Source organism: Cuculus canorus, chromosome 1, assembly GCF_017976375.1.
Source record: "Cuculus canorus isolate bCucCan1 chromosome 1, bCucCan1.pri, whole genome shotgun sequence".
NCBI classification, from domain to species: domain Eukaryota; kingdom Metazoa; phylum Chordata; class Aves; order Cuculiformes; family Cuculidae; genus Cuculus; species Cuculus canorus.
In genome coordinates, this window is record NC_071401.1 from 136,631,204 (window position 1) to 136,657,170 (window position 25,967).

Here is a 25,967-nt window from a genome sequence, read left to right on the forward strand (position 1 = left end):
GCCTGCCATTAGAATGCCCTATAAACACATAAAAACACTGCATTCCATGTCTACTACATTGCACAACGTTATCACCATGATAGAGATGTAAATGCAGTGCTGGGTCATTCTGATACTGGTAAGTCTATGATCCTTTGACTAAATAGCTCTTCCCATGCAGTGCAATGATACATACGCCTGTCCTCAGAAAAGAATGAAAAATACACATGCAAGGGAAGCTGAAGCTTGACCTGGAAAGCTAATTGTTCCCTGTATTTGGCAATCCTATTTTATAGTGTATAACAATCTGCTACTGAAGTAACTCTCCTGAGGAAAGGATGGGGAAAGATGAAGTATTATGATCTCTTAATAAGTCAGTATGGATTTTAAAGAACGTTGACAGAAAGCAGTGATATTAATAGAGCTTCACATTTTAGATGTAACTTATCTTTTTCATAGTATCTAATGCATTGGCTTTGTCATATAATTGGTGGATTATGAAGTAAACTGAATAATTTATATGAATGTCACTGAGACATTTTCCTCACTAACTGTGGTGATCCAATCCTGTTTTCTTCTGCCCCACTATCAGACAGTCATCAGCTAATGGGTTAAAATATATGCAGTGGATTAAAATGGTGACGTTACTGACTGTTCACCTAGATTAAAACAAAATGTCCATAAGGATATCAAGGAATTACATGTAAAATTAATAACCATGATGACAAGGAGGATAATGTGTTAGTACAAATACAGAGACCACCCTTCACTCATGCACGACCAAGGCTATAATAGCATGGCAGTTCGAATTCATATTCAGATATTTCCAAATTTTATTTTTAGATGTGCTCCAATACTACTTTTAACACTAGATTTGAATTCTTCCCAGACAATGAGATGTAGCTTACAGGCACACAGCACTGCTGGAAGGTACTTTTTCAGCAATAAACACCCCCACCATGCACACTCTTGCCACTAGACATAGTAAAACATGTCACACCAAAGTTGCCTTTCAAAGTGGTGGAGACCAATACCACCAGAAACATACTGGGACTGAGACTCGCCACATACGGGTTGCACAGCTGCTCTGCAGCCCTGGCTGCATGTGTGAGTGTGAAAGGACTGAGAAGAGTATCTGCTTCTTGCCTCTAACAGGAATAAAAGGCTGTTGGCTGTGCTGGCCAAATTGTCTAAGTATTGATTAAAGACATTTAGAATCCAGTTAATCAGGTGTGAATTACCAACCTAAGGAATTTCTGAAGCTGCAACAGCTCAAGTGGAAAAGCCTTGATGTATCTTTGTAATACTCCAGCATCTAGAGCTCTATCTCTACAACACAGGAGACTAATAAAACTCCTGAACAATGTCACAGCCAGGGAAGTCAATTTTCCCCAGCTTTTTATCTTTTTTTGGAACATAATATTCCATGTAGCAAATTATAAGAACATCTTCCCTGGTCCAGATCCTGATGTGTCAAGCTTGCTGGGGAGCATGTTCCAACAGAGTCATACTGTCCTTCCTGTTTGGTATTTTTACCTAAGACATGCAGCATTATTTATTACTTTTTTTTATAAATCAAAACTACACTATTTAGTATAAGTGGAATGCATATCCTACCATGCAATCCACAGGCTAATAAGAAATGAAGAGGTTTTCTAGAAGCCATGCAATTGCAGTTACAGCTGTAATAGAAGATAGGATGTCTTGTTCACAAGGTTTCATAAGTATCTCTATACTAGTTACTGAATCTGTCAGAAACGTACATACATACACACACACACATACACACACACACACATACACACACACACACACACACACACACACACTTACACAGAGACTATGGCTACCCCTTGTTATATACTGCCCACCTAGCTACCCTGAATCTTAATTGTGCTAGTTTGAGGATAAAAGTTTCTGAAAGTAATTTTCTTCAGAGAAAAAAGTAGGCATTAATTGCGTTTAAGTGTCAGGTGCAAACCAGAGGGTAGGAGCATGAAAAAGCAGCACTTGATCTTAACACAGTGATTCCTATTACCTTTTTCTTTGGAATAAAGCTTTCTTCCCCTGTGTTTTCTCGCCAGTATCTCCTGTTTCTTGAGCTACAAGTCTTTATTCTTCCTCAGGCCCTCTGGACACAGTAGACTCTCCTGCATGCAGCCAGCCATGAGTGGAAACCCAGCCAGCAGTGCTGGCATTTGGATAACCAGGGAAATCTGCAGGGATAAAAGCCGGCACCAGTTGATTTAAATGCTTCCAAATATAAGCAGTCCCAAAATGAAGATGTTCTGTACCTTTCCCTCCATAAGAAGCACCTCCTGTTTCCAACCTCGTCCTGGGGAGAGAGAGCTCATTGGCCTCCTGGAGTGAGCTCATAGCCCTTGCCTCCCTGCTCTGAACCCACAGCAAAGTATAGAGCTAGCCTGTAAGCAGCATTCTCATATGTGGGAATGGAGGGGAAGCAGAAAGAAGATGTAATTATGACTTAGCAAAAACATATTGACAGATGTGGCAAGAAAACACCCTAAGTATCCAGCATCGCATCACCAGCAAATGACAGAACCTTCTATTTGCTGACTTTTCTGCTTAGATAATCACTAAGGTTGGAAAAGGCCTCTAAGATTGTCAAGTCCAGCCATTAGTTCAACACCACCATGCCTACTAAAGCATGTTCTAAAGTGCCATGGCTACACACTTTTTGAGAACCTCCAGGGATGAAGAAATTTCTCTACCACTTCCCTGGGCAGTCCGTTCCAAAGCTTCACCACTCTTTCAGTAAAGAAATTTATTTTAATATCCAATATAAGTCTCCCCTGGAGCAACTTGAGGTCATTTCCTCTCATCCTATCACCTGTTACTTGGGAGACACTTACTTGGGAGACTATAATTCAGACACATGCTATCAGGATAAAGGCACACAGCAACACTGTGTGTTATAGTGAACTAAGAGGTAAATATAAAAGATTACTGAAGAGTGTAAAGTGAGATCAAGGTTAGGAAAAGCAAGAGACAGCATTACTGAGATTTTTGTACTTCCTAATTATCAGGCTGGCTTAATTTTAATGGTTGAATATTTTCAATAGCCAGCTTGATGTTTGGAAATGAATGCATTACATGCAATTCTATGTCAGTTAATCAACCTAACAATTTTTTTAACCAGTGGAAAACATTACTTCATTTTCACTGATCATTATTTATGTGGCAAATTAATTCCTCTCACTTAGCATTTTTTCCCTTTCCTGACTGGCTGAAACATCTATAACCAGAAAAAAAAAAAGAACTAGCAAAAATAAGCTTTTACATTGAACTTCCATATATAAGCCCGGAGGCTACAATTTTGAATTTATGCTCAGTTTCATTGAAATTATCCAGTATTCATAGATAACTAAGAATTCAGTTCTGAATGTTTAGCTCATTTTAATGGCTAACTCTGATTATCTTGAAAGTGAAGATGAGTGGGAATAAGCTCCAGATATGAAAGCAACCCATATTGTCCTTGCAGAGCATTCTCTTAAATACAGAAAATATTCAAAAGACCTTTCAGCCATGCCACAAATGTATAGATGTGCATGCCCATACATCTCCTTGGAATTCCACCCTTACAGATGAGCTAGCAATGAATATGTACAAGCCTGTGCTCTGGCTTTTCAAGACTGCTGGACACTTGCATGTGCAATCATTTCAGACTGGCTGGTGTGGCTAAAGCTCAGTTCATTAGTCTCCAGACTGAATAAAATTCCACTTGTTTTCATTAGCTTGCAGTAATTGCTGTTTTGCTTTTTTTGGCACTATACCAGGCAACTACAGTACTCGCTTTCAATTGTGTTATGTTACTGAATCTAAGGAATTAGCATGACATGTGGCATTACTTCAATGTGAAACACAGAAGAGAAACACTTAGCTTCTTCAACAGTCTGTGTTCTCTGCAGCTTTTAAAAGGAAAGTTTAAAAACAGAGTTTGCCAGAGCCTTTTTGGTCTTATTCCACAATAGAATTTCATTTGTCTGTAAGGTTGACTATATGGCAACATTATTAAAAAATTTCAAGCTGAAGTAGTGGAGAAAGGGAAAGAAGGTCAAGGCCTTAGCAAGTGGAAAACAAGGGCCCTCAGATCTGTAAAAATCTTAAAATATTTGATGAAGTAGGAGCGCTAAAAGAGGGCCAAACCAAGCAGCTGGAGTTACAGTCAGGGACCATACCGGGGCAAAAGGGAGGGCAGCAGACCTTCAACCTCCCCTCTCACACCCGGGTGGGGGCTGAGAATGTCTTTGCTGCACTACAGCACCAGCACCACAGGATCGCCCCACACCCTTTGTGTATACATCAGCGAGCCAACATTCCCCTGCATCTTCACCAATTTTTGAGACCTCCAGGTGGACAGAAGTGCTGGGCAGCTGCACTGATCTGGGCACTTCTGATATAACCCCTAATGTCCCCTTGGGCTCCTGGTAAACCTGCTCCTGTTGCACAGAGGGGGAGCTTTTGGGTCTGTTTGAGATTTAACCATGTAATCTGGCTGAAAACGTGGTTTTGATATACATCTCTGTTTGCAAAGGACTTCCTTAATTATTTGGGGCCAAATGCCTGGACTTATGTATAAACCAAGTTTGTGTGTGGAGCCACTTATCTGGTTATGCCACCACCTAATCAGCTCCATCAGTCATCAAAGTATGTCATGCCTTCAACCTCTAATTGCCATTTGAATGGATGGTGTGTCATGACTTCCCATATAATTTCTCTTTTCTGATAAAATCTCATTGCATCTCTCTTGCATCCCGAGGGCAAATGTCAGGACATGTAAGTTTCTTCCACGCAGCTACATGAGCATCAGTGCTCTGTGCAACAGAGCTCTAATGTTATTTGCAGTGTTTTCTAGAAGTTTCTCTTTCACTGTTATTTTCTCCCACAGCTTAAGTGAACTTCAGGTTCCTTCAAACTTCTGCTAGTAAGGGGGCTTCAAAGATGTGAATAGAGGAGCTGGTCCTGATAAAAGGAGACCTGGAAACCCTCTTCATTCCTTGTGGCAAGACTAGCATGACAGGGCTATAATTTTTGGGACGGCTTTTCTCTGTGCCAGTATATTGCAACAGTAATGTTGCTATAGCATGGTCCCTGGCTGGAAGATGTCTTTCCACAGTGCTCTTCATGCTGCTTTCCTGCACAGTGCTTTCCCATGGGCTTTCTGTGGGGTACTGGCAGACAGCAGTGCCAACTACCCTAAAATGATCTACTTGACAATATTGCACTTCAGATTTGTAGCACTCCCCTGAGAGGTCTTTTAGCAAGTTAATTAGTAGTGTTCATTAGTAATAAATGCAAAGCAGAGAGATAAACTGTGGCATACATGGGTAGGTATATTTCATCTTCTGTATGTTTCCCTAAAGAATGTACATCTCTGTCATATCTATTCACCAGTGGCAGTAACACACTGTCCTCTCCTTCAAGGAAACTTTAATTATTTAATGCCTGGGAAATTAAATAGATGGTCTTATTCATTCTGCTATACTGCAGGCAGGTTTGATTTAGTAGGGACGAGATATCTGATGGTTCTGCTGAGAAATGAAAATAGCTAACAACAAAATTAATTAGCTAGTATATTAATGAACAAGTAGCTTTAATATTAATCTGAAATCTAAATTGAAGTGTATGTGGATGGGTGCCTGAATGAACATCAAGTGTCAGGTTAAGCCTCAAGTGAGATTAGTGGTTCTCTAATGCTCTTGATTAGCGGAAACTTCCCTTTTCTTGACTGTTGGGAAGAAAAGTCTCCTTCCCTTTGTATAAACCCAGTTCCCTGGGTCAGGTCTTTGCATGAGGTGAATCAGCCTTTCTCTGCACAGCATCCGGAGTGACCACACTCAAATAAGCAAAAAAACTTGTTAATCTACAAGGAAAACAGTAAGTCAGAAGGTAACCCAGTTCCAGATTCCAAACAGGACCAAATGCACTCTGTGAATATGGATACCCACTTTATAAAGGTAATGCTGACCTGAAAGCTGAAATACTCCCATGCTTTTCACACACTGATTGCCTTACACAAAAAAACCACCCAATCAAACAACAGCTGGATCAGGACCAGATCCAGGCTTTGCCCTGTTGACAGTTACATATGATAACACAGATTTATGCAAGTAAAGGATCTAGGCCAGCTACTTGGGTTTCAGGAAGGACTGAGCTTGGAAACTGTCCAAGATAAACAAATTTATACCAATACATAAGAACTACAAATGAAGACAGAGAGTTTAAGGAGTAAGATGTTCATAGCAAGAAGATTGGAAGCTAGCAAATCTGCTGTTCTGTTCTTCTTTTTGTTACAAAGATTGTATTTCTGCCCTATTCTTTGCAATAATTGAAAATAGCCAATTAAATCTTGTGCTGAAAGCACTGGTTGGATTTTTCCAGCAAGTTCCTGAGACTGCAGGGGTTTTCTCTACCTCCTTGCAGGAACTACCTCCCACACATCCTTATAGGCTGCAGAGAAAACTTTGTTGCAGAAATAATGAAGAGAGCCATTTTTACAGATTACTTGATTTTATAAAGCTCCTAATGGCTTTTCTATTTTTTAAGAGCTTTGCACAGGGAAGCTGTAACAGGGCATATTTGGATCTCTGTGTTTGTTAATGGAGAGCTTTCATTCAAATTTGACCAATTACAGTCGGGGGAGGAAGGAGTGTTTCTTCTCTAAGTGTTGCAGATTTATTTTTTTCTATAAGATATCTATATCAGATTGTTTCATTGATTGATCAGCGACATGAATATTGAAGACTGGGGAATGTATCTGCTTTGGAGGGAAATAAAACAGAGATTTTTTTTTTCTGATTTATGCTGAGCCTATTGTAAATAGTAGCTGGCTGGAGTTTGTTTCAGGTTCCTTTGAGGCTATGTGAGCACTTCAAGTTGCATCCAGATGCGTTAGACTGGCTTGAAATCTTCATAGAGATAAATGATGGGTATTTCTGTTATACCTAGTATGCAGAATAGAAAGACAAATGAGTGACCGTCAATCACAGGAGCAGGCAACGAAGAGATTTTTCAATTGTACAATTATCTGTATTTCTTAGAGGCTTTGACCTTGTTTAGTCCTATAGGGACATATGTATCATATCATGGTAGTTCATATCTGTAAAATATGTCTGTCACTGTCTGGTTGACCACAAGAAGTACAGGGATAGATGGATTAGCAGGATAGACATGAGGAAACATCTTAACTCAAAGCCAGAGTGAGCTTCTTGTGCCCTGCTTACCAAGTCCATTTAGGAAACCCACCCGGGCTACACATTACAACACATAGTAAGACACCATGAGCTGACTATGAGCAAGACTTTCTTTGGTGTTTTTTACTAATAATTTTTTTCAATGCTGCTGCACGTCATGGCCTCACTTGGACATCTTCTGTCAGACCGCCCTACAAGTCACACTGCAGGGGAGACATCTACATACAAGGATGCTACACGTACAGTAAATGCACTACAGATAAGCAGAGTCCTTTCTTTGCAAGGATCGCAGTCAGGGGTTATTTGCAAGGTCTAAATTCACAGGCAGTTCCTGAAAAGCAAGACTTGGTTGTAGGCTGCACTCTGCTCAGAATTGCATATTGTCACGTTGGATCATGTCACTATACTCTTTGTAGTCTGTGCGAGCCTAAGAGTCAGCCTTCCTCTCAGTACAGAGTAGGACGGCAGACTTACCTGAATATACAGCTGCAGGCCTGCTGTGTCTAATCAGATACCATTTCCCATGCACCAGAGTCCCTGAAGGAGGAGCCAGACACACAGGTCTGCCTGAAAGGCTTACAGCAGCATCACTCAGAAGAGAGAAAGAGAAAGGACAGCTAACAATCCCACACACTGGCACAACATGTCCCAGAAACCTCAAAAGGAGTTGCTGCTAATTTTCCCTCCCACAGTCCTCTGGGATGGTGTGGGCACAAAAGTGTGGAAAAAGCTTTCAAAACTGTGACTTGTGTTTTCCTCAAATGGGCTTGCATAGGAAGTTCAGGGAGAAAGGAGGGAAGTGTACAAGAAGAGTCACTTACTCACCTTTTGCCTGCAAACTGTTCTCCTCTGCAGTCCAGCAAATATCCCTCTCCCGCTCTCACAAGCCAGGAAGGATATGGCATTTTGTCTGGTGTAAAGCCACCCAAAGAGCTGTTGTTGCCTTGCTCCATCCCCACAAGGCACACTTCTGCCTCTAGAGGTAGGGATGCACTGTATATGTAGAGACAAGGGATCTAAGTTCTGAAAATAAACCTCACCGTGACCATTTCAGAGCTGGCCTTGTTGGGCACCCCAGGAATTTCTGTCCTGGGAGCGGTGAACGAATGACATGGAGAGTGAAAGGCTGGGATGGGGATAGCACCTAGGCAAGAGAAGAGGTGCGTAGGCAATGCTGGAGGAAGGACCTCTTCTGGCAACTTGTCCACCGCTGGAAATCTCCACTCTAACTGATCTCTACAAGAAAGAAGTGTATAGCATTTCAGCACACAGCCCTTCCTGACGGAGAAAGAATGGATGGGCATCTATTTTGGGAAACTATTCCCCACCCATTTGTATTTCATGTCGATGCAGTGCCTGCAGTCTGCCCAGCAGGCAAGTATGGACATCTTCTGGATAGGAAGTGAACTAGTCATGCTGGTGTGGATGGCCTATTTTATTGCTGCAAGCTCTGGAGTGCTGCCATTAATGTGCAAGAGATGGAGGCATTTCTCCTCAGAAGAGGACAGGAGAGGAGATACCCTGCAGCCTACTGTCTGCACTTTCATCCAGACAACACTGAAAGTCACTCAAATTAAACTGATTATATTGGTTTCAAAATCATCAGCATTAATCGGAGTGGTGTTATCTGCTTTCACACATTATTTCATTATTCCCCATTGCTGTCTCTTTCTTTTCTCTTTTTTTTTTTTTTTTTTTTTAAGGCATTAGTCCTTAAAGCGTGCTGCACTGTACTTAGCAAGCTGTGGTTTCTCTTTTGTTTCAAGAGTATAATAGAGAGACACCCATACATACTGCTGGAGCAGTCCAAAGTAGAGACCAAAAGGCTTGGCCAGAGGAGGTAAATATGTTCCAAAAGCTTCATAATAGCCCAAACTGACCTTTATTGTCAAAGGACAACCTTGTTTGTTCCTACACCCTGCATCCCAGAGTAGTGCCAGATCAAGGAACTCCCCACAGGAAGGCAACTCTGAGCACTTGATTAATGGAGAAAATGGCATCATTCAAATGAGTCTGGCCAAAGTACTGCAGCACCTCAGCAGACCGATCATAAAATCACAGTATTTCCAGCTACACCTGGATGCACCAAGCACCCCACAGGAACTGAATGGCAGTTCCATGTGTTCAGCAACCATGCCAATGAACAGGGTCTGACCATCGCTTGGTGTATTTGCCATGAAACCAATGAGGACAGGAGAAACTAAGAGGAAAATGTTCTTGTTTAGTTGCAGGGATTCAGTGTTTTCATACAAAATTACAAGTGGTGGTCAGCTGCTCTCCTACAATCAAGCAGAAATAGGAGGAACCTGGAGCCACTATATTCTGGGGTGAGGAATAATCCTAAAATCTCCTGTCTCTTTTGTAAGCACTCAGTTTTTCTGTGGCATGAGTGCATGCATTTGTGCATGAACATAGGAGGTACAGAGGTACTTCTGGGTAAAGAGCATCATGAATAGTACTGAGCAAAAATCCAAAGTGTGTCTGGTTAGTGAGACTTATTTTTAATTTTTTTGCTTCCCTTTTCCTTTTGAAAGGTTGGGCTTGTTTTACTCTTTTAATTAAGCAGCTGGAGTCACGCATCAATGGCTATTTGTGTGTGTGAGTTTGCAATTTATCTGCATCTTAACTCTATTTTGTATGCATGAATAAATGCTATATATACCCTAACATCAATGGTAAGAGACCTATTTAACAACTTCTAAGAAAGACAAGCGGAAGACAACATATAAGCCATTTTTTAGGTAATTTTCTTTAGGAGTATTTTGTGTTGGAGCAAAGAAAGTGCTGTGGAATCCTGCTGAAATGTAAAGCTGTCATGTAAAATGCCACATTAGGTGTGCACTTCATGCCTCCAAAACCTTGCAATTTTTACAACACGCTGAGTACAATTTAATTAAGAATCTTCATACAGGGACTGTTGTCAAAGAGTGTGCTTTTCTCTGCATGCAGTAGTTAATAGTAAAAAAAAAAAAAAGTATAATCCAATAGGAAGTGGAAAATCTGCAGCCAGACTCCTGCAAAGCCTCTGAGATGCCAATTAAAAAAAGATTAAATAAACCACAATGTAATTTTGAGTTATTATTTCAAAAAGCACATCCATGAATTATAAAGCACTGTTCCCACCGGAAAGTCGCAGAAGCTGCATGCCTAATGCAAGCACATTAAGACACTGGTGTCTTCACAAGGGACTGTTGAATAGGAAATAATATTCTTCTCAAGGAATAAAATTATATTAAGCAAAAGCACCACAATGGCTTAAATCCAGAGTGAATTAAGCTGAAGGACAGTGTGTTGACAGTGCTAGCAACAGAAATGCTAAGTTGCTCTGAAGCACAGGTACAGGGCTGACCGTGTCTCCCCATCCCTTAATCTGGCCATTTATGCTTTGCAGGGTATGTTCGAGCCTCTCAAGCTCCCTAATGGCTAGGATTTGAAAAAATCAGCCTCTCACAACTCCAAAATAGCCCTTACACTTTGAAATTATACAGCCATGTTGCTGGGAGAGAGACAAAAAACAGAGAGACATACAGGCCAACAGAAAGAAGAAAAGACGGAGAAAAACATTTTCAGGACAAACAATCTCAATTTTCTAAGTTTGTGATCTCCAGTAAGGCAGCAAAATTGAAGTGGAAGCTTTCCAGTGCTGTTGGAGCAGAGAATTCTTGTCCACAAGACTGTAATTACTGATTTTTATCAACTTGTCATTGCAGCAAGTAGTACAATACCTATATGAGCCATTTAAGCACTTTCATCTAATCCTAGGATGTCCTTGCTACAACTGATTTTAAAAATGTGACAATCTTCTATACAGAAATTATATAACATTTGGCCACTGCAGGACCTTAGCAGGTATTGTTTCAAACTACCAGAGCATTTAGGTAGAAAAATATCAGTTTCAAGCCCACTTGCTATAATTTTCAAACATACTAAAAATCACTTTCCTATAAAACATGTAGTATTTCTAGCACGCATGCTCGCATTCACAGAGATCTCCTTATTTCAGCATCCAGCTTACCTACTAATGCAGGTAGAACAGCCTGACACTGACAAAACATGAGTGCCTGAGAGACCTCAAACTCTACTTATTCATTGTGAGGTAGCATTATACCAATTGTTATGAAAAAATATAAACAGTAGTTTGAAAAACTGGTAAATACTACCTCATCTAAAGCCATTGCATTAACAATTCTGTGCTTCCTTAGTCATTTGTTTAAGAAACTGCTTATTAAGAATGACAAAGTTCTTATGACAGTGAATTCATAGGTGAATTTTTATACCTGATGACACAGAGGAAATTGCAGCACTTCTGCAGTTTGAATGGCTTTCGGGCCCTTGGCAACTTTATATGTTGACATATTCAGAATCATCCAGAATGCTACATTACAAAATGCACACATACATCTACACAGTGTATGTGCTTTGCACTGTGATGGCAAATTTATGGTGCTATATAAATGGTTAACAATGATTTCGTAAGCTGCATAAGTGAAACATACAATAACCATACATCACAGAATAGCCAAACCATAGATGACACAATTCAAAATAAAATCAGATAATGGATTGGTATATGGTTACAGTTTTCAGTGTTTGGATTTATGAAAGTGCATTTTTATTTCACATGTTACCTGCCCGTATGGTATCCTGGATGTGTCTGAGAAATTTTTACCTAATATATCAGTACGGAATCCTAAATTATAAGGCAGAATACTTCATATCTAAAGATTTAGAACTACCATTAATTTAATATTGGATCTCAAATATAGAGCAAATAGCTCCTGAAAATTGTACAGATCCCTTAACATCTAAAGAGGGCTTATAACCAATATGGATTTAATATTGAATTTCAAACTGAGTGAGAAAAAATTAATTTGTAGTCTTACTATAAAGATAAAGCGGTTGTAGAAATCCCGGGAGACTTCAGACCAGATATTCAGCTGTTATGAAGTGATATATTATAGTTTTATATGTGCAGCATGTTGTCCACTAAGGAAATTTTCTAGCACAAAGAATGACAGGGCTCAGCTCACTGTGATATGAATAATTCAGTATATAAATCTGAAGGAGCATCTGCTCTGAAGGAAAGGCAGATTAGGCTTGTATTACTTCTAGCTTTTCATATGAATAAGTCTATTAGGTATGTAAATGTGTGAATTTAATATCTTGTAACTATTACTCATCTCTGTGCTAGCAGAATAAGTAACCAGATATTTGGCTTAAATCCATGCTGATTTGGTTTGGTATTGTTATATTTGAATATAACACAGACAAATGTATAACCCACACCTTTTGTTTAAAACTGGAGGAGGTGGGTCAAATTATGGCTTCCCTCCCTCACCCTCTCCAAATTATTTGCCCAGTACTGAGGCATATGAATACTGTACATTAACTTTCCTATTCTCTAACTTATCGAAGAATTGTAGAATCATAGAATGGTTAAAGATCATCTAATTCCAACCCCCCTGCCATGGGCAGGGACACCTCCCACCAGACCAAGCTGCTTAAAGCCCCATCCAACCTGGCCTTGAACACTTTGGAAGAGGCATCTACAATTTCCCCGGGGAAAATTGTGCCAGTCACTCACCACCCTCATTGTAAAGAATTTTCTCTTTATGTCTACTCTAAATCTGCCCCGCTCCTATTTATAGCCATTCCTCTGAGTCCTATCACTACATGCCTTTGTGAATGTTCCTCCTCAGCTTTCCTGTAGCCCCTTCAGGTACTGGAAGGTCACTACAAGGTCTGCTCAGAGCCTTCTCTTCTCCAGGCTGAATAACCCCAACTCTCTCAGCCTGTCCTCATATGGGAGGTGCTCCAGCCCTCTGATCATCTTTGTAGCCCTCATCTGGACCCGGTCCAACAGCTCTGTATCCTTCTTATGTTGAAGATTCCAGAATTGGACACAATACTCCAGCTGGGGTCTCACAAGAGTAGAGTAGAGGAGGAAAATCACCTCCCTTGACCTGCCGGCCATGCTTCTTTTGATGCAGCCCATGATACTGTTGGCCTTCTGGGCTAAGAGCACACATTGCTGACTCATATTGAGCTTCTCATCAATCAGCACCCCCAAGTCCTTCTCTTCAGGGCTGTGCTCAACTACATCATCCTCCATCATGTATTGAAACCGTAGATTGCCCCAACACAGGTGTAGGACTTTACACTTGGCTTTGTTGGCCTGATGAGGTTCACAAAGGCCCACTTATCCAGCTTGTCCAGGTCCCTCTGGATGACATTCTGTCCTTCTAGTGTGGCAACTACACCACTCAGTTTGGTGTCATCTGCAAACTTTGGGACTTTTTTACTCACCCCATCCAATTACTCTGCCTCCTAGTAATATGCAGTGACATGTTCATGGTGTGTAAATCTAGCCAAGAACCATATAGAAATATATTGGTTTGCCTTTTTTCTGTTGCACAGAACACAACTGGGGACACCTCTTTAACAGTGGTGCAATCTGCAGGATCCAGTGAGACAGAGCAACTTGATGCTCAGATGGTAATTGAAAACATGAAGATAGAGGACCCAGATCATCCATTCAACTTCAGTGGAGGCAGGGAGCAGACATTGTCTGACAGTTCACAGATTTTTAATAGACCAGTCTATTACACAGCTTTTTCTTATGAAATATTTCTCCCTCTGCTATTACAGCTATAATGTTTCAGTGCTTCTGGAGTGTTAAAAACATTTATCCTCTTAAACTAATGAAGTAATAAAGTTCTTACTTTACAGATAGAGACGCAGGGTAGAAGTACACTTGGTACCCCCAGCACTCAAGGAATTTAGGCTCCTGCAGTTTGGTAAATATCAAGCCCTTTGAAGCATCTGTGCCTAAATTCCAAGCAGAAGTTGCATGGGAATCCTGGAGGGTGAGGGAGAAAGGGAGGACAGAGGACTGGCCCTACTTCTCCTAAGTTTCAGATGCCTATACATCAATTATTTATCTGTTCTGCTTTTGTTTCTTTTCTGTTCTGCTTGTTTCCAGCACAGAAACTCTTAGGAACACTTGATTTCCTGTGCTAGGTCCAGCAAAGTGCCTGGATAGCCCAATATCCTGTATTTAACATGTTCTGGATAAAGCTTGATACAAGTCAGATATAGTACATGTTAATGTTTGGTACCTTTAGCAAGTATAGACATTAAATGGCAAGCATTCTAGAAACCAACAAATGTCAGTGCTTTTGCTAGTCAATAGCAAGGAAGATCTTGTTCCATTGCATGGCAATCCACATCAGTCACCACAGCAGCTTTCAAATTGGACAAATTCTTCAAAAGAGAGTGTTGGCAACTGTCTTACGTTTCTTCATCCATGAGTCTCATGCTGCAGTCATCACACCAATAAAGCAGTCTACAACCTGGAAAAAAATAATGTTTGAGAACAACACCAAATATATACTATTGATCTGTACAGCTGAGATTTGGCAAAACCACGACCTTCTTCTCCTCCTTATATATTCAATAGAGCAGCCATAGATTCAAAACAGTTTCTGACAGGAAGACACAGGCTATAAAGTCTGAGACTGCTTCAAAAGTGACTGAAACAAAGCTTTGACACCGTTAGATTCATAGCTTGGAAAATCATTACAAAATTCCTTTCTCTCCAATAAATTAATCATCATCTTTAAACTTTTAGATTGCTCCACAGGGAGAATCCACTGCCTGAGCTTGAATACTATGTTTAAAACATGATGCAAAACAGTGGACAGATGTCATAGGTGTCCATTAAAAAAGGACCTATGAAATTTTGCATAGATGAGCTGGATGAAAAAGAAATTCCCAGACTTCTCCAAACTGCTCCAGCATGCTTTATTAGCAAATGCTCTCAGGTACTCCCTCACAGAGTCAGGATGCCACAGAGACTGTCCTTATCTATGAAGCCCTAAAGAAAATCTGTGTGCTTGGACATAATGAGTGAAAATAAGACTATATAATGTGTTTATACAGTAGTAGTAGACAAGCAATTAAGAAAAGGTTTAGTGGAAAGTATACTGCTCTTACAACTATCACCAACATTTTTGTACAGAAATGTAATTTTTTTATCACTATGTTTAATACTTTTGCTTGGCATTTTATTCAAAGGGTTTAAGCAGAGGACAATTATTTTGTATGGCATTTAAACAAGGAATGCTGGAGCATGGATAGCCAGAAGGTAAAATAATGTTTTAATAACTCCAACCTAAGAACTCATTTTCTGAGGGACAGTGGCTCACTAACATCCAATATACATCTTGTGATGCTACAACATGTGTCTTACTATTATAGAGCAATACCAAAAGGGATCTGGTAAGCTCATCTACTAATTCATCTTCCTCTCAGATTGTATGAAAGAATCAGAGTGGAAACTGGTACCAGGTAAGACCAGCACCCATACTTGTTGACCTTTCAGTTTTGCTTTTGCATTTAATAAATTAATAGCTGCACTCTGTGTATAGCTGCAACACTGAGACTTCCCTTTGCACCAGTCTTGCATTTCTCTCCCATGCTGTGCATCATGTGAAAAATCCTAGGGTACAGATAACCACTCAGAAGAGTTCTCTTTTAAGCCCCAGTTTTGGTCTACATCTTGCTTCTAATCTTCTCACGAATACTCTTCCCTGCTGCAGCCTCACAGTAGCAATAGCATAAGGCAACATGTTTGAAAGTGTACCAAAGGCTATATCTTCCTATGGTGGCAGGTAAGACTCCTCATTGGCAAGCCTGGAAGAGGAGTCAGTGTTAGAAGCCTGACTCCTTGTACTTTACCCCAAGGACATATTTGTTTAGTTTTATAAGAAATGTAATGTTTGCAAGATGTAAGGTCTTGGGAGGGAGAAGGAGGTTTAGGAATAAATTAGTGGGCCTCATGAATCCTAAAGACTTGTTAATTATGCAACTGATTAACATCCTTTGTTTTCAACCCTCTGATTTCCCATAGAAACTCAAATTTTTGTTTTGTTACCAGGTGCTCGTTCCTTCTACTCCCACCTTCACTCACCTGGCACCAGTGCATGGCTTTAACCATTCGTGCACTATTCCAAGGGAGTTCCGCAGAGTGTGGTTAAGGGAATCCCAAGTGCTCAACCACATATCCTAGGCAGTTGTGTCAAATATGTCCAAGTCAGAATAACCAACCATTTCACTTGCTGAGGCGTAAGCCTTCAGCCGATGCAGAAGAACAACACTAGCATTAAATGCTAACGCGTAACTGTGCTGATAAAGCGTGCATTCAGCCACTCTAATACACTCATTAACATTTTGGACTGGATTGTTAGTTCCAGTAACCTCTGGCTGGGAGACTGAAGAGCTATCTAATTAAGATGCTGCAGCAATTGCTGAAGCTCTTGTATGTTACAAAGCAGCAACTACCTTCTCCCTTTTGATGGCAGATGCGATTATACATAAAGCTACAATAATACAGGCTGAAAGAATGGCAGACTCCCCTTACTCTTATCAAAATATTCCAGTTGGCAGGCCTGTTCATTTTACCCTGCCACCACCACTCCCCCAGCAATTGCCAGCACAATCTCAGCATGGGGTGTGGGGCAGGGTTGAGATGAGTAAGAGCAGGGCACAGAAGGAACTTTTGTTTAACAAATGGTCTTTGCTTGGTAAATATTTTTACGGCACAATAAGAGTTTAAATCTGTTGCTGGTTAACTCATATCCTACACCATTTGCAATTGTGTGGACACATTCATGATTTTTTTCCCCCACAGCTTTGAAGAAAAGCGCATTCGTGGAAGGTAGCAGCTTATGGACTTAAAATTCTCACAGGGTTTACTCTCTTATTTCAGGTGTGAAACAGTGAATTGCTGTTGATCAGAAAGCTTTATCAGCTTTCCAATGTGAAATGAACACTCTAACAGTATGTTTTTACCTCTGTATTCCTGGGTATTAAATACAGACATATTAATTGATTGTGAATTGTAAAAATAAGCTTAACAGAAAATATAAGCTGTATTTTTTCTTATTTCTCTTCTAGCAACTCAGTAAGTTCATCAGTTGGTTAGGATTTAGCAGCTGAGGCTTTTCTTGGCATGTCTCTACTGAAAGAATTTATTTTCATGCTATTTGACTAAACTGCATGCAGGGAATACTTTGCCCCTAGTAAAGATAAAAACTGTATTTAAAACTTAGCTGATTTTTTCTTATTTTGCTAGCATAATTTAGGATTTAAAAGCAGAAAATCTTGAAAAGCAATTTACTTCTAATTGTACTGACTTCTGCATGTGTAGGAGGATACCAAACGCTGAATATTTTCAGTTTGGGCTATTGACAAACTGGCACAATTTCTAATTAGCATGTTGCATATGGAAATCCAGGCATCCATAAATCCTTTGATAGTTTTATAATCATCAGTGAAATTTTTTTAAGTTTTTGGTAATTAAATAATTTGAAATTATTTCAATAGACCCTTTTCCCATGAGTTTCCTTATTTATAGAAACATGGATTGTTGTAGTCTTTAGGTAAATAAGGAACAATATTTGCCTCAAAACCAGGCTTGAATCTTCCTTTTGGGGGCAATGAGAGTGCTTCGTTGTGTACTTTTTTCCTGCAAGGAGTGGATAACAAAAGAAACACCAGGTTAAGTTAGGGGATTCACTGGTCAGTAGGAAAATCAGCTGTGATACTCTCAATAAAAATTTACTTTCAATGGCAGAAGATTGGTGGCCTCTTCTTCTCGGTGCACAGTATCATTACTAACTTCAGTTCATATCTGCTAGACATTACAAATGGGGTTTCAGCTCCCCATCTGTCAATCAGCTTTCAGATGGCTGAATTTGTTTTATATCATACCCAGATGTGATTAGCAATGTGCTAAAAACTTCTGGTTTTAACACTACCTGTTAATAGCAAAATCAAGGGCAACAAACCCTTTCAGGGTGATGCTTTGACACAGAAGAAACCCTTTGCTACAGTGAAAGTGCTTGCAAGGATTCTTCATTGCTCTGCATTTGTGTCATCCTTTATGTCCACTGATTATTTTTGATCAGACAGTACTGTAATGGTCACAACTATATGTCACCATCCAATGAATCCCATCTAGTAATTCCTATTCCAAGCTGACATTGAGCAAGACCATATATTTAAAAAAACCTACCCAATCTTGATTTAAAGATGGCAAATGGCGTAAAAACCTGTGGCCTTCCCTTTGCAAGTTGTTCCAGTTCACAGTGACCAATATTGTTTTAAAATGTATGTTGAGAGCAGAATTTTTCTCTCTCAATTCTAGACACCTATGTCTGAGCTAAATGCTTTTTATAGACAGTGGAAAAAAACAGGCATTGCCAAAGCACAGTTCAGCTGACCTGTTTTAGATGAGCTGAAGAGTGACCTAGACAAGTCACTTCTTTTTCTCTCATTGGCTAAAAGAGTGTCTAGTTCAGGTATATTTACTAGAGATATATTTACCAGAGACAGATAATGTGTTTAGTTGAACTTCAAAATATACAGCCTCAGGTATATTTTGACACTGTAGAGATCTATATCTGGAAGGGAGAATTTCCCTTACCTGGACTCTAATTTTTCCATACTTTTATCATTTTGTTTCAGAACACAATCAGCTTATGTCCATATACTCTCTCTGATGAGCTAAATCAAAGGAATTTCCAAATATCCCAGTATAATGCAGATTTTCACACCCTGAAGAGACTCTGTTATCATTTTTTGAAGCCTTCTTCAGTTTTTCCGTGCCTTGGGTCATGATGGACAGGTATATGTGATGGCGCTTTGCAAGCCTGATGCCTTATTGTGTATTTGAAAACAAAGATGATAACAATGATGCTTGGGTGATATACAGACAGCTTAGTGCAGTGCTGTGCCTAAGCAAATTAGTTAGGTGGCTTGGCCACTTAGTTTGGGAAAATTGCCATACTGCTGTGACTATATTCTTTCACAAGTCGATTTGTTTTCTCTGCATTGTCGTCAATTGCACAAATTAGACGTGAGTGCAGTTGGATTTAGAAAAATATTCTGATATGTGCGTCTGTCACCAAAGAGCAGGACAGCAATGAATTTAGCTTAACACACTAAATGGTGTAAAAAGGGAAGACAAGAGCAGGAAAACAAAACACCAGACATTTAACAAAGCTTATGAGGGATATATTTCAGTTTAGAGTGTTCCTTAATTATCCAGTGAGAGAAAAGAGCTTGTTAGCTGTAGTCCAAATATTACCCGTAGTCATATTACCTGGAATGCATTTTATGTAGGAAAACTTCCAAGTAACTAAATCTGGAAACTTATCAATGTCAAAAAATTTTTCACAACTACATGATCCGTGTTTTTACAGCAGCTTGTATTTCAGCCATGTGTGATACTTACTTGCTCTAAGCAAACCAAATCACATACACAATTAAGTTTCACAAGAATGCTAAGGTAAATGCATCTGGCTTGGGTGAGTGTTTTATATATATATATATATATTGCTCTTAGCATCAGAGGGAGCAAATTCACACTCTGGTAAATTTGATTACTAGGGAATTTGCAGCTCCAAACAGCACATGTGCCACTAGTGGATGAAATTACATGGAGGGCTGCAGCTGCTGCTGAATTAGCATGATGATAAATCTCAGGGGAGGTTTGCCCTCTGTACGGCACAGATGCTGCAATGGCTGGAGGGGAAAGTTGGCCCATTCTGTTAGTACTTAAAGTCACCACTGTCTTCCCAAACTCCCTGTAATTCTTCAATCTTGATGCCTGACCTGGAGCCTCACAAACTGCACTGAAGAGATGAAGGCAAAAAGAGCAAAGCTGCAGCACATTTGAAGGAGGTCATTTTAAGCTGAGTCTAAAGGACCAGCAGAATTGAACTAACAAGACTTTCTTTTTTTCACCTAAGCTCAACATGCCTTTTCTTTACGTACTTATTTTATTGTGCAACTAAGAGAGAGAAATGAGTGCTCCAGAACTCCTAACCCAATGAGCACAAACCCAGTGAGTGCTTGGACATCATCCTGCAGAAGGCTGGCAGCTACAGAAAAGACAGGCTAGGAAACACTCAGGAATGTTTCACCTCAATATTTATACTTACATCTCTATCAGTATTTCTTCTTTGTAATCATACATTTTGCTTTATATTAACGTGGGGATTTTTCAGCCCTATTACTTACACAATAATTTCTTTCCTTTTTAACTTTTCCAGACTAAGTATTTAGTCATTGGGCAAGACTTGCTTTCTGTCTGTGTGGAATGAATGGTATTTCCTTGTGAAGAAGCTTGGCTTCATCATAATGAGGATGCCCTTGTCAGCAGAATTCATTCTTGATGACAACCTGAAACAAGAGGGTACAGAGAAAGACAGCTGAGCTTTGTAGCAGGCTGAAAGGCTAATAATTAGTGGCCCCTGCATCCAGTTTTTTCTCAGGAAACAGTACGCTCTAACGTCTTTGATGCCTGCATGTGAAGAAATCAGTTTAGTGTCATTGTCTGACTGAGTTTCAATGGGAAAAACAGCTTAGGGGAGAGCTTAAATTATTTTGGAGAGGACTTTAGCTAGTATCTTAATTGCTTCACGCTTGATATTTGGAATTCTTTAAGAAAACAACTCAGATAAGTAGGACTGTGTACCACAGACTTTTTTTTCACCTCTTATCTCTAACTGAATTGTTTCTCTTCTAGTATTACAACCCCCAGATTCTTCAAGGTCAAAGACAGAAAAACTGTTTGTCAACATGGGACTACTGCAAGTGTGGCTGAAATCTAGATGTAACACCCATCCTTTTACTTTTCTCAAAGGTATAACATAATACACGCTTTTTTTTTTTTTTTTTTCCAGCCATCAGCAAAAAAGAAATATGTTGCACTGGCAGAACCAGTCACTCATTTTTATATCTGTAGAACAGGGAGATAGCATGATATATAGCATCATAGATATACTCTTGTTGACGATATTCCAGGCTTGCTCCTATATAAATTGATGTGAATGTTTTGCTGACAGGGTAGCCCTTTTCAGAGATTATTTAATCTGAAGATGGAGAGAGAGCCAAGTGAGCATCTTACAAGTCATATTTTATCTGACAAACAGCCACTCTTTTTCCATTGCTGGTACCCTAGACCCCAGCTGGGGTAAGGAGCAACTTGCATCACAAATATGAACCAAAAATAGGGTCTTTCTGTTGCTCTGCTTTCTCCACAGAAGAGGAAAGAAGGACTAACACTAAATGAGCAAAACAAGAAGTCTCTTGCCATGATAGTTTGGCTTTGCTATCCACTTACTAGGTACATAGGGCCAAACCTCCCCTGTCATTATTGTCATCAGCTATGATGTCATCAGCCTGACCTTGTATTTTGGCAACGCACAGAAAGTTCTAAGAGAAGAATTACCTACTTTCACTCACGTCTTTGTTATTGGTGTGTGATCCAAACCATGTCCTTTGGCCCTTTCTTACTTTTTGTTGAGGTGCTGAGGTGTTTCATTTCATAGCTACGTAACATCCAAACCAGAATTGAAACCTTCATGGCAAGCTGCCTGTATTAGAAACTCTTAATAATGCAAGAAAACACCTAGTTGTTTCTTGTCCTCAGTGGTGCCAGTGGAAAAATTGACTGAGAGAGAATGAAGCTAGGTAACTTACCAACCTACAGATCACAGGTGATTTTTGAAACTCTGAGTCTTTGTTTAAAATTGACAGTGCTTCCTTGACATTAGGGCATGACTAAGAAGACAACTGGGGGAGACCATCGAGCTGCTAATAGCTGTAACTTATTGCAAATGACTGTGCAACAAATCCATGAGGCAAGCTGAGGTAACGCCAGGCAGCTGCAAGGGATCACTTCATGAATAATGTAATTTCATCCCTCTGCACACAGAGTTAAAATGCTTCTAATTGTTGCTGCACAGATGGAAGCAAGATCATCTGTGGTTGGTTTGCTGCTCCCTGGAGAGGCAGAGCTCCATTTGAAAGGGATGTAAGGCTAATAAAAAAAAAAAGAATTGATGACTGTTAAGAGGAAATATATATTTTCCTTTTGTTATATTGTTATCTACCAACTGACAGGTTAGGTAGCAAAAAAAAAAAAATAGGGTGATGTACAAAAATTTACCAGAAATGTGCTGCAGTGTTTCTGAGGACACAAGCAGGTGCTGCTGAATAATTAATTTTTACTGTATTCATTCTGCTGCTCACATTGACAGCCATTAGCAACATAAATAACAGCAGATTCTCTTTTGTGGACCAATCTCTTGTCAATGTTCACTTTAGAAAGGGTAGGACAAAATATTCTCAATGGAAAGAGGGGATACCTATATGTCATCTTCAAATGTAAATACATACACATACACACATACCCATGCACAGTGGTTTTTTTAGGGAATTATTTTACACCATCAGTGAAAATCAGACTAAGTAGCTTCGTACCTCTTCGCTCTCTCTAATGCCTAGTTATATTTTGCATTTAAAAGAGACATCTTCCTATTTATCACCTCTCAAGATGAGAACAAGTCTTACGAGGAGTGGCTGAGAGAGCTGGGGTTTTTTAGCCTGGAGGAGAGGAGGCTGAGGGGAGACCTTATTGCTCTCTACAACTACCTGAAAGGAGGTTGTGGAGAGGAGGGAGCTGGCCTCTTCTCCCAAGTGACAGAGGACAGGACAAGGGGGAATGGCCTCAAGCTCCGCCAGGGGAGGTTCAGGCGGGACATCAGGAAAAAATTTTTCCATTGGGCACTGGAACAGGCTGCCCAGGGAAGTGGTTGAGTCACCTTCCCTGGAGGTGTTTAAGGGACAGGTGGATGAGTTGCTGAGGGGCATAGTTTAGGGATTGTTAGGAATGGTTGTACTCGATGATCCAGTGGGTCCTTTCCAACCTAGTGATTCTACGATTCTATGATTCTATGTATTATACATCATAGATTAACATGCCAAGCAAATTTGGTGAAACAAAATTGCTAAAGCTCTTTAGAGAAAATAGCTATGCAAGATGGCCCTGTCAGTACATTCAATATATATTCTATAAATACATGTGTTATAATACAGAGTAGAAAATTAGTTAGGGGAATTTAAGTTATTTTTTGACATCAAGAAAGCAATCTTGATTTGTTCCACTAATAAATCATGGATATTTTTCCTTCCAGTTAATTGAAGCCCACTATAAACAAAGAAGGTAAATATGATGCTACACTTAAAAGCAGTAATGTATCTCTCAATAGAAGTTCTACTGGAAATCAAGGTCATCCCTCTTGATTACTTCCCTTCATTAGCATGCTAGGGAGTGCCAGAATTTATTCCAAAGCCTCTAAGGATGTTTCAACACAAGATGAAAGGGAAAGAGCAAATACTGTTACCCATGTGACATAAGGAGTGTTTGTTGTTTGACTGTGATGGGTATAGGCATCCATTTTGAGGTTCTCATGGAAGGAAGCTCCAAACCCTGAGCTCTATTGCAGGCCATTTTGTTGTACCTGTTTTCATATAAAAAGTGGAGAAAGCCAAGGCAATCACTGTACAACCATCAGTCTCTCAGCTAACTCAGATTGTGTTTCACTGACCTTCTAAACCTGGAAAGTCTCCTTGGGGTTTCAAAACTGAAAAGTTTTGGGTGTCTCTACAAGCAGATAAAAGGGTAATGCTCCTGCACCTCACACTCTTTCTACGTGTCTTCAGCATGCCACTTCTTTTAGCACTTTGCAGTTGTCTGTGAACACAGTTGGTGGAAAGGCATGATGCAGAATGGGTGTGCAACATGTCACAGGGCTGTCTGAATCCTGACAAGAGACTGTAACATTTCCTCCAGAGCAGATGCACTCTCCTGGATTCAGATCTGTTGAGTCTTCCATAAATGTGCGTTTAAGTATTTCATGGGAACATACTTGATGAACCATGAGATCACAAACTGTAAAGGCCCAGACTTCGACTACAAATGTAGAGAATGATTAAACAGGTGTCTTTTACTTGGATCTTTGCTTAGGAAAAGAAGTAACTCTTATTGACAGCTAAACCATAGAAAGAGCTCTTTCAAACAAACAATTGCAATTTTATGAATTCTTCAGTTCAAAACAGAGACTAGGACTCTTACATTAATAGCCATGATGTGAATTTGGAGCAGTTCAGTCCCCACCAGGCTCAGTACACCAGGACCAGAATTTACCCCCCTGCCCTGACGGGAAACGTGAAATGGCATATAGTGCAGAGAGTAAAGGCTTTTAGGGCAGTCCAATAAATCTGACCTTTATCTCACCCAAGCCTCCAGTCCTTCTCAAGGTCCCTGTTTTGTATATTTACCAAAGGTGCTGGTTTGGCCTGTTATGGAAGAATACAGATAGTGGTGAGTCATATTCTGTGGCTTCACACTGTGCGTTACGCCAAATGCTGCCAAAACTATTGAACGCCACTACTTCTGGAGTGCTGCGGTACCTGCAGTAGACTAGTCTTCAGTCTTGCAGAATCAGACCTGGCCAGGACACCGCCCTCACGTGCTGTCCTTCCTTGGAGAACCAGAATGATATCATCTACACATCCCCATTGATCTACCCTAGCAAGTAGACCAGTCAGCCACTATACTTGCCAGGAATGTTTTGCTGGTGTGATCGAGTGGTATACTCTGGCATTATTTTCTCCTCCCTTGCAAGAGAAAGCACAAAACAAACTATTTGGCTTCAATTGAGAAAAATCCCGTGAGCTGAAACAAAACACATTTACCACACACAGAGGAAGCCACTAGCTTTCATTTATCCTTGGCATCAGTAAATTCTGCAGAAATAAAGGAATATATCGCACATCCTCTTAAATGTATTTGTTGAAAGGCATTTCTTCTTTTATTACAAAAGCTGAGTACCTCCTAAATTATATGCACTGAGGCATCGCAATAAATGCACCAGGTTCTTTCAAACAAGTCTGCAAAAAACTGTAGGACAGAGCACTGCAAGTCCTTGAACTACAAACTAACTACCCAACAAGAAGAACTCAAGAAAGCTACCAGGGAACATTAGAAAAGAGAAAGGAAGCTCTGTTCAGACCAAACAGAAATGGTCAACTTTTCAGTGTTGAGGGGAAAACATTACCACTAAAGAGCTGCGCGCTAAGTTTATTCTTCACATAAACCATGCTGCAAAATTAACAGAGCTATTAAACAAACTTCAAGTGATGTTCATACAGTCTTCTGGTAATAATGCAGTCAAAAGAGTACAAAATTCTTGTAGACTTCTCCCTAGACTTTTAAGGTGATTTTGAAAGTAGGGGTCATACTAGTGATGGTCTGCATGCCAGAAACATCTCCCATGGCAGATTTTCAGAAGCTGTAGCAACTACACCTTCTGTGAAGGAAGAAAACAGGAAAAAACAAAATCTGCAACAAAGTTCACTTTTGGTGTTTCAAGGCCAGATGAGGCCTTGAGCAGCCTGATCTAGTGGGAGGTGTCCCTGCCCATGGAGGGGGTTTGGAATTAAGTGATCTTTAAGGACCCTTCCAACGCAAACCATTCTGATTCTATGGTGTTGTGTAGGTGAGCTTGTGTACAGAAACACAGATTCCAGCACAGGGAACAGGCAGGTCCAGCAAACTGAGGTATACATCAAGCATGTGCCACTGTTCATACCACAGATGCCTTTTGCCAGAAATTTTTCCCAGGAAGAGCAGGTAGGCTTTTTGGAAATCTCATGTAGCATGGAGAAAGGCAGAGGGAATAAGACGACTGAGCCGAAGACGAACCTCTGGAAACAGGGCTTAGGGGTCTGATAAACTTACACTGTTTTAAGATAAAGGTTGCTGATGAAAATGTGAATCCATTGCCATCTGTGCCACACCAGAAGGACAGATAACAGACTTGAGGAGTTGAGTCAGCTGGAGGAAAAGTTGCTATGCAC

General features: G+C 40.1%; 1 protein-coding gene across 3 annotated transcripts in view; it reads right to left on the reverse strand.

Moving 5' to 3' along the window:
• Nucleotides 1-10,981: 10,981 nt before the first annotated feature.
• The window catches only part of ST8SIA1 (ST8 alpha-N-acetyl-neuraminide alpha-2,8-sialyltransferase 1), a 192,302-nt gene continuing 177,316 nt past the window's right edge, over nt 10,982-25,967 (reverse strand). Inside the window, exons 6-7 of one of the 3 annotated variants that reach the window (XR_008450442.1) lie at nt 20,280-20,441; nt 10,982-14,545 (exon numbers count right to left, since the gene is read on the reverse strand). The gene's annotated coding sequence lies outside the window, so the exon portion shown is untranslated. The remainder of the gene's footprint in view (nt 14,546-20,279; nt 20,442-25,967) is intronic. The other 2 variants (XM_054070208.1, XR_008450440.1) reach the window with 2 other exon arrangements.